General features: G+C 54.3%; 1 long non-coding RNA gene across 2 annotated transcripts; it reads right to left on the minus strand.

Annotated features, from left to right (window-relative positions):
* Nucleotides 1-508: 508 nt before the first annotated feature.
* Nucleotides 509-7,320, minus strand: LOC129052696 (uncharacterized). Of its 2 annotated transcripts, XR_008517812.1 has the most exons (4): nt 7,036-7,320; nt 6,408-6,560; nt 1,147-1,267; nt 509-659 (listed from the first exon to the last, which is right to left on the minus strand). It is a non-coding gene; the product is annotated as an uncharacterized LOC129052696 (long non-coding RNA). The 2 variants fall into 2 exon arrangements; XR_008517813.1 differs by lacking the exon at nt 1,147-1,267 and having other exon boundaries at nt 544-659; nt 7,036-7,314.
* Nucleotides 7,321-7,726: the final 406 nt, after the last annotated feature.

The following is a 7,726-nucleotide window of genomic DNA, read 5'->3' on the forward strand; positions in this document are numbered from 1 at the left end:
TCCTGGGCAGGGAGCTGAGCATGGTGAGGCTTTGGACTGGATGGTTCCTGAGGCTGAGGGGCCGTTCAGGGGTACTCAGCGATGCCTTGCTGTTCTAGCCCAGAAATGGTCTCCCTTGCTCTGCCTGAACTTGATGTGCAGGGCTGCGGCCCCTCTGCTTCCTCTGAGGGGTCCTCGCGGGAATGAGGGTCTCGTGCCCATAGACAAACTGGCAGCTGGCTTTGAGTCCCTCCCTCCATTCCTCCAGGGCTTACCCACCTCGGCTGGCAGGCAGGTGGGAGACAGTGTGCTCCCTCCCCTGCAGAGTCCCTGCTCCTCTGTGGCCAGCCCAGGGCTCCGACCACACCTGTTGTCATCATCCTTGCAGGAATTCATCCCCGGCTCTACCCAGGCCACACGCCAGGCTGGGCCCTGCGTGGTTGTTCTGTGAGTCCCTGGTGCTGGCTGGGGTCCTGGCTCTGAGGAAATGGTCAGCAAATGGTGAGGAAAGAACAGGCAATAAACAAATGCATATTAATTAGCTATTCATTCAATATGGACAGCCCACGAGCAGCTGACAGACGAAGGGATGCTCTGCTGAGATGGACGGGAATGGCTTGTCTGAGATTCTGAATAACCCAAGACCTTGAAGATACATCCCCAGGGCAAGAAGGCTCTGCCTAGGACAGACCAAAGGGGCATTAGTTTAGTTGGGAGGGAAATTTGCTGAGCCTTCAAATCACACTGTATCCTGTGTGGGTCCCGGCTCTGAGCTCACCGGCTGCAGGGGCCTGGGAGTCCCGGGCAGATCTGGTGAGCAGTGGGGCTTCCTTGGCTCACGGGGGAGAAGGAAGTACTCCTGCCCATGGCTACTAACTCTGTCTCTCTCTGTCTCTGTCTGTCTGTGTCTCTCTGTCTCTCTCTGTCTCCCTGTATCCCTCTGTCTATCCATCTCTCTCTGTCTCTCTTTCTCTCTCACTTACTCAGGCTCTTTTTCTCTCTTTCCCTCTGTTCCTCTTTCCCTCCTTCCTTCCCTCCCCATCCCTCCTCCTCCTCTTTTTCCTCCATCTCTCTCTGCCTGTCTTCTTCCCATTTCTGTTTTCTAATTCGTTAGGAGGAGGAGTCAGTGATGGCCTTGATGCTGCTGGTTTTATGTATTCCACCTACCAGGTATTCTGGGGTCCACTTTTATCTGATCAAAGCTTCATATAAGTCCTGGCATTGAAAACCTGCAGGATCCCTGAAATGTTTCTCTTGGTTTAGATGGTGGCAGCTCTGGAGGGACATTCTGTGAAGGGATTTTATTAGTGATGATGACCCAGGCACTGATGTTAGAGCTGAAGGGAACCGAGCCATCAGAGGCCCTGCACCTGCACCCCATTTACTTCATGGCGGGTCTCCTGAGAAGAGCAGGGCCCCGCAGATGGCCTTGGAGTGGGTAGCGGTGCTTTGCGGGGACTTTGTTTTTCCTCCGCGCCAGGACATTAAGACTCATCCTAGAACAAAGTGCTCCTGGCACAGCAGAGCCTCACCTTGGACCCAGTGACCATCATCTGTTTCTGCAGCTCTGCTCTTGGGCTGGTGAAGAACAGGTTCAGCAGCAGTTAGGGGAAAAGTGATGGGCTCAGGAGGAGGGGAGACAAATGTCTGTCTCCATGTGCACGTGCTGCAGGTGCTTAATAGATAGAGGGCCTGTCTCAGGCACTAGAAATGCCTGCTGACCATGGGGAAGCGCTCGCCCCATCATCAGAAGGGCAAGCCCTTGGAGAAGGTCCCCATGTTCTGCAGGATCTGTGACCTTCTCAGTTTCAGGCCTGAGACGGAGCCTCCACAGCTGACCCAGATCAGCAGAGGAATCAAGGGCTGGGCCCTGGGAATCAGACTGTCCAAGGACAATGACCATAGTCCCCGGCTGGTGGCATCTTTCAGTGTGGTGGCCTGGGGCTGCTTACAAGTCAACCTGGAGCCTGACATCCAGCCCAGCTCTGCATCTCGGGGGCCCAGGCACCTCCACACAGCTCGCTGTGCTGACGGGGAGTTGGGACCCTGTGCTGGACACCTGCTGGTGGTCCAGGCACTGGTCCAGGCACTGCACCTGGGATGTACGAGGGCAGCAACCCAGGACTTCTGGCTCCTGCAGGCTAGCAGGAGATGGATGGGGGCATCTTGATGAAGTGAAATGTGAAATGGATGAGATGCTGTGAGTGCCATTTGGAGGATTGCAGGAGGGGCATTGCCGGCAGGTGCAGGGGCTCAGGAAGGGGTCCAGGGGAGTGGTGGCTGTGGAGCCAGGCTTGATGGAGAAGCAGCCTTTCATCAGCCACACACATGGGTCAAGGTGAAACCGCATCAGTGAGGGTCAAAGCAGCAGCAGTTTCACATGGGTTCATGTGGCTGGAGGAGATAGCCGGGGAGGTGGGCTGGAGTGCCTGCAGTGGTGGTGACAACCAGGACAGTAAAGATTCTAGCAGGGGCCGAGGTCTGCAGGCTCAGGGAGCCACAGGAAATTCCTGGTGGGCAGCTCAGGGAGGTGGGGCTACGTCTCCCTTGGTGCAGCCACAGCCTCTGCCTCTGCCTCCCTGGGACCTCCGCCTGCTCCCCATGATCCTGGGGTCCACAGTGAGGGCCGTAGGCTCAGGCAGGTGAGGTGACCTGGTGAAGGATGCATGGTTGGTCAGCAAGGGTGCTGGGACTCAACCCTGATCCTGATCCCTCATCCCCTCACACCCAAAGCAGGGTGGGGTGGGTATCCATTCAAAGTGTTCAGAGTATGTGCAGGCTCTGCTGCGTGCTCATGACCTCACCAAAGCCTCACCGGAAGTGGCGAGTGGGTGCTGTTGGCTCGGACTCTGCCTGTCTCCATTGTGACCCCCACCATGAGCTGAGAGCTGCAAAGGGTGGGGTCCGTGGAAGCCCCCGGGGTCTCAAATTCCAATGACGATGGCTCTCAGCTGGATGATCGTGTGGACACGTTTTCATTTGTTCTACCAAGAGCCAGATGTTGGGCTCCGCTCAACCTCCCCCATTCTGTTTTTCTTTTCTTTTTTATTCTGAGATAGAGTCTCACTCTGTCACCCAGGGTGGAGTACAGTGGCATGATCTTGGCTCACTGCAATCTCCATCTCCCGGGTTAAAGCAATTCTCCTGCCTCAGCCTCTGGAGTAGCTGGGATTACAGGGGCCCCCCATCATGCCTGGCTAATTTTTGTACCTTTAGCAGAGACGGGGTTTCACCATGTTGACCAGGCTGGTTTCGAACTCCTGACCTCAGGTGACCCAGCCATCTCAGTCTCCCAAAGTGCTGGGTTTACAGGCGTGAGCCACTGTGCCCAGCCCCTATTCTGTTTGTTGCATTTTGTGCAGCCGTATTTAATGCCTTCTCTTTTGGAAGGCACAGCTGTGATCCTTGTGTGCTGATGAGCAGCCTCCATCTGCTCGTGAAGCAGGCTGCATCTCATGCAATTTCAGAAGCTCCTAAGGAGGTGATGTAGTGAGACGGCAAGAGAGCTGGCTGGGAAGCAGTGTGGTGAGATGGCAGGAGAGCTGGCCGGGAAGTTTGCAACCTGGGTCGGCTTCCAACCAGCTGGGTGACCTTGGACAACTTCCTTCCCCTCTCTGGGCCTTGAGTTTTCTAACTGGAACATGATCTTGGGTTTGATGTTCTTCAAGACTTCCTTCGGAGTAATAATGATATTCTCTCTTTCTCTTTTTTGCCTCTCTCTCTGTCTTTGTGTGTGTGTGTGCATGCACGCCCACACATGCATACGTGTTTTGTCAGAGTTGGCATACCAGACATGGAGGGTTTCTCTCTAGGAACCATATTTCCTTGTTGACATCATAGCACCACTCTTTGTAAAGACTCCTGTTCCAGGAGATCCTTACTTGATCTACATAACAAGGGTCTCAGTTCAACAATTGGCATCTTGGCTGAGTCCATCCAAGGGCAAACTCCTTCACCACCTACCCAGTCATTCACTGATCCCTCTTATCCATTCAGCTTCCCATCTAGCCATCTCTTCCATTGATTTATCCCTCCATCCAATCAACCCGTATCCATCCATCCATCCATCCATCCCTCCCTCCATCCACCTGCCTGTCCATCCATCCATCCATTCATCCATCCATCCATCCATCCCTCCATCCACCCACCTGTCATCCTTCCATCCATTCCTCCCTACATCCACCTGGCATCCATCCATCCATCCCTCCCTACATCCATCCACCTGTCATCCATCCATCCATCCACAAATCCATCCTCTTTTCATGCATCGGTCCTATCTTGTCACCCACTCATTCTTCCACCACAACATGGAGAAAACATGGGCCTAGGGTTCAGAACAACTAGATCTAGAATCCTAGATGTACTACTGATTGTGATCATTGTTATTTTTGTCTGTCAGGTTGTCTTTCCCTCACACCCCCTCCCTGAAAAGTGTGCACTTTCCTGACCACAGGGGTGGACCTGAGGTGCAAGCTGCATCAGCCAGAGTCCCTCTTGAGAGTCTAGTGAGGGAGGCTGGTGGGGCTGGGCCATGTGGGGGCAGTGCCCAGAGGACAGGCCAAATCTGGGCCACTCAGCCTTGCTCTTGGGTTCTGTGACCCACCCAGTGTCCTCCATTAAATGTCCTTCTTTGCCAGGCTTAGCACTCAGCTCTGCTGCTTATGCACATGTTTATTCCTTCCTTCTGGGAGGACTCTGTTCTGATGGAGCTCACACTCTTTGAGGGAAACAGACAACACGAGAGAGAGAGTGAGCGCACAGGCCGACCTCGCGAGGTCAAGTGCTGAATGAGGACAATCAGGGAGACTGGCAGGTGGGGGTGGAAAAGTGGGGTGGGAGGGGCACCTCCAATTGGGTGGTGAGGGAAGGCAGGGGGCAGAAGGTGCATCCAGAAATGATACCTGGAGAAGTTATTTTAACATGGGAATGTGCAGGAACAGCTCAAGGGTTAGTTGTGAAAAAGTGTGGTCATTCATGACACAAACTGATTCCTGATGTTGAGCTAACCCTCTGGGCACTGGCAGGTGAATGCTCCTGAAGGCTGCCAGGGGCAGCCCCTCATCCAGCCTGACCACCCCAGAGGCCCGAGAGGGGCTCGGTGTGCTGGGGAGGGCAGCTGACTGGGCTGACTGGCCATCTGGCATGGGGTCCATCCTTGTCCCCTGGCAAGCAGGAGATATGGTCTGTGGCCAAGAGATCAGCTCTGGCCATGCCTGCAGGTGGCTGATGATACCCTCTGGGCTGTGGGCTGGTCTGGTGGGCTCAGGACTGGCAGAGGCTGGGCTTGGAGTTGATGTGGGGAAGGTGAGGGGAGAGGCCCATCCTCTGCCCCATGTTCCAAATTCCCTGTGTTGGGAACAGCAGGAGGCGCATGAGAGGGCAGCGCTGATGCCCCCAGGCTGCGGGGCACCCTGCTGGAATCTGGAGATCACTCAAGCAGGAACCTGCTGTTTCTGGGTTCATGCCCCCATGTGAGAGCCACACCGTGCAGGGACAAGGAAGAGCCTGGAAGTTTTTGACCTGGCGACCTCTGGCCAGACCCATCTGGGCCCCCCACATGCATGAGCACATCTGGAAGGTGAGCAACAAAAACCTCAACGAGTGCAACAGCTGGAGCTAAACAAGTATGTCAATTGTATGTTGAAAGGATGCACGAGAGAAATTTTTAATACACAGCACTCAGGGAAAGAAAACTGTTGCTTTGCTCCATTAATTCCCACAATTAACGACAGCAAATCTGTCCCTATCTTTATCTCCAGACTTGACCAGAAAGCTATTTTCTTAAAGACATTATTTCCCAATTACGGAAGTAAGATGTCCCCCTTACAGGTAAGTTCATAAAGTGCAGAAAAGTTTACCAGCGATGGTTCCATATTGTGAGTGTTCGTGCCAAGGCAAAGATCTTGAGAAGCACAGCAGTTGCCTTCATCACTGTCTTCTCATGAAAACCACGAGGAGGGTATTATTATTCCCCCAATTTCAGATGGGAAAGCTGAAGTCCAGGGGAATTAATAGCTCTCCTGGCCAGGTGCGGTGGCTCACACCTGTAATCCCAGCACTGTGGGAGGCCGAGGTGGGCAGATCACGAGGTCAGGAGGTCGAGACCATCCTGGTTAACACGGTGAAACCCCGTCTCTACTAAACATACAAAAAATCAGCCGGGTGTGGTGGCAGGTGCCTGTAGTCCCAGCTACTCAGGAGATCAAGGCAGGAGAATGGCATGAACCCGGTAGGTGGAGCTTGCAGTGAGCTGAGATCGCACCACTGCACTCCCAAGGTTGCAGTTTCGGTCACTGGTGGAGCCAGGAAGCAAATCCAGGCCTCATCATGACAAAAATTGATTCTGACGTGTGAAGAGAAATGGTTACTGCCAGCCACGCCAGCCTCAGGCTAACCTGCCCCGACCCTAGAGGATCCATTCTACTCACCCAGCACAGCTGCAGCCAGGTAGAGCCAGGCCGTGTGCTAATTCCAGCCCTGAGTCCAGCCAGGCTGCCTGGTGGGGGAGATCCACTCTCTCCTTAGCCCCGACGTCTGCGCCTGTGAAGCGTGGTCCACACTGGATTCATCTTCTGGGGTTGCTGTGAGAATTGCGTGAGAATAAGTGTGGGTGCCCTGGCCCCCAGAGCCACCCCCAGAGCTGCCCCCAGCGCAGATGAGCTTTTACGGGGACCACATAGGTTTCCATTTCTCTGTCCTTGCGGTAATACTGGCAAATAATTTGGACACACGCTATTTAATCTCAAATGAAAGATGAAGGCTGGCTGCTTCTTTGCCCACCACCTCTCCAGGACTCACCTGTGGCCCTGGAATGAGGCTGCCCTTGCTTGGGACGCTGCCCAGCAGGCAGAGGTGCCCAGCACAGAGGCCTCTGCACACCCAGACACGACCCAGGTTCTGATAGCCTGGCCAAGATCCACACAGCCCCCTGGGATGGGAACGACACTGGCCAAGCTGCGCGATTCCCCAGGAGGAGGAACGGGGTATTTTTTTTTGAAATGGATACATAATAATTGTACATATCTATGGGGTGCAGAGTGATGTTTCCATACATACAGTGTGTAGTGATCAAATCAGGATGATTAGCACTTCCATCATTTAACATTTCTTTGTGTTCAGAACATTCGAAATCCTCCCTTCTAGCTTTCTGCACATATGTCATGGTTTTGTCCATTGCTGTCTTCCCCACGTGGGGACAGTTCATGGTGCAAGGTTTGCCTTCAAAGAAGTGGATCTCTGGGAAAACTTCCTGGAGAAGATGGCATCTGTGCTGGATCTCAGGAACCCAGGGTGACTTCAGCAGGGGACAGTGCTACAGAGAAGGTCTCCTGCAGAGGGCTGGGGAAGCCAGGGCCTAAGCTGGGGGGTCCTGGACATGTCCAAGGCCTGGCGAGGCCCGGGGAAGGTGGCTTGTGCCCTCACAATGGAGGGCCTTGAATGCAGTGGGGAGGTTCCCTCAAGTACCTTTGGCCGATCACCACTCCTGCTTTGGAGGGAAAATGCAGAGTGCTTGCGTGATTCTGCACAGGAAGCTTCATTTTCAGGATGGGTGATTTGGGCATGGGATGAGGACCCAGTAGGGGATCCCCTCCTCAGCCGCCGGAGAGTAGCAAGGCCGGGAGGGAGGGGCTGGAAGCAGAGAGACCTGACGCCTGGATTCAGGCATCAGGGAGGGTATGGCCAGCTCTGTTCTGAGATAGCTCACCTGGGTGAACTCGAGGTTGGTGGGGACCTTAGGAGGGACAAG

The sequence above is a fragment of the Pongo abelii genome, chromosome 23 (genome assembly GCF_028885655.2).
Source record: "Pongo abelii isolate AG06213 chromosome 23, NHGRI_mPonAbe1-v2.0_pri, whole genome shotgun sequence".
In the NCBI taxonomy this organism is placed as follows: domain Eukaryota; kingdom Metazoa; phylum Chordata; class Mammalia; order Primates; family Hominidae; genus Pongo; species Pongo abelii.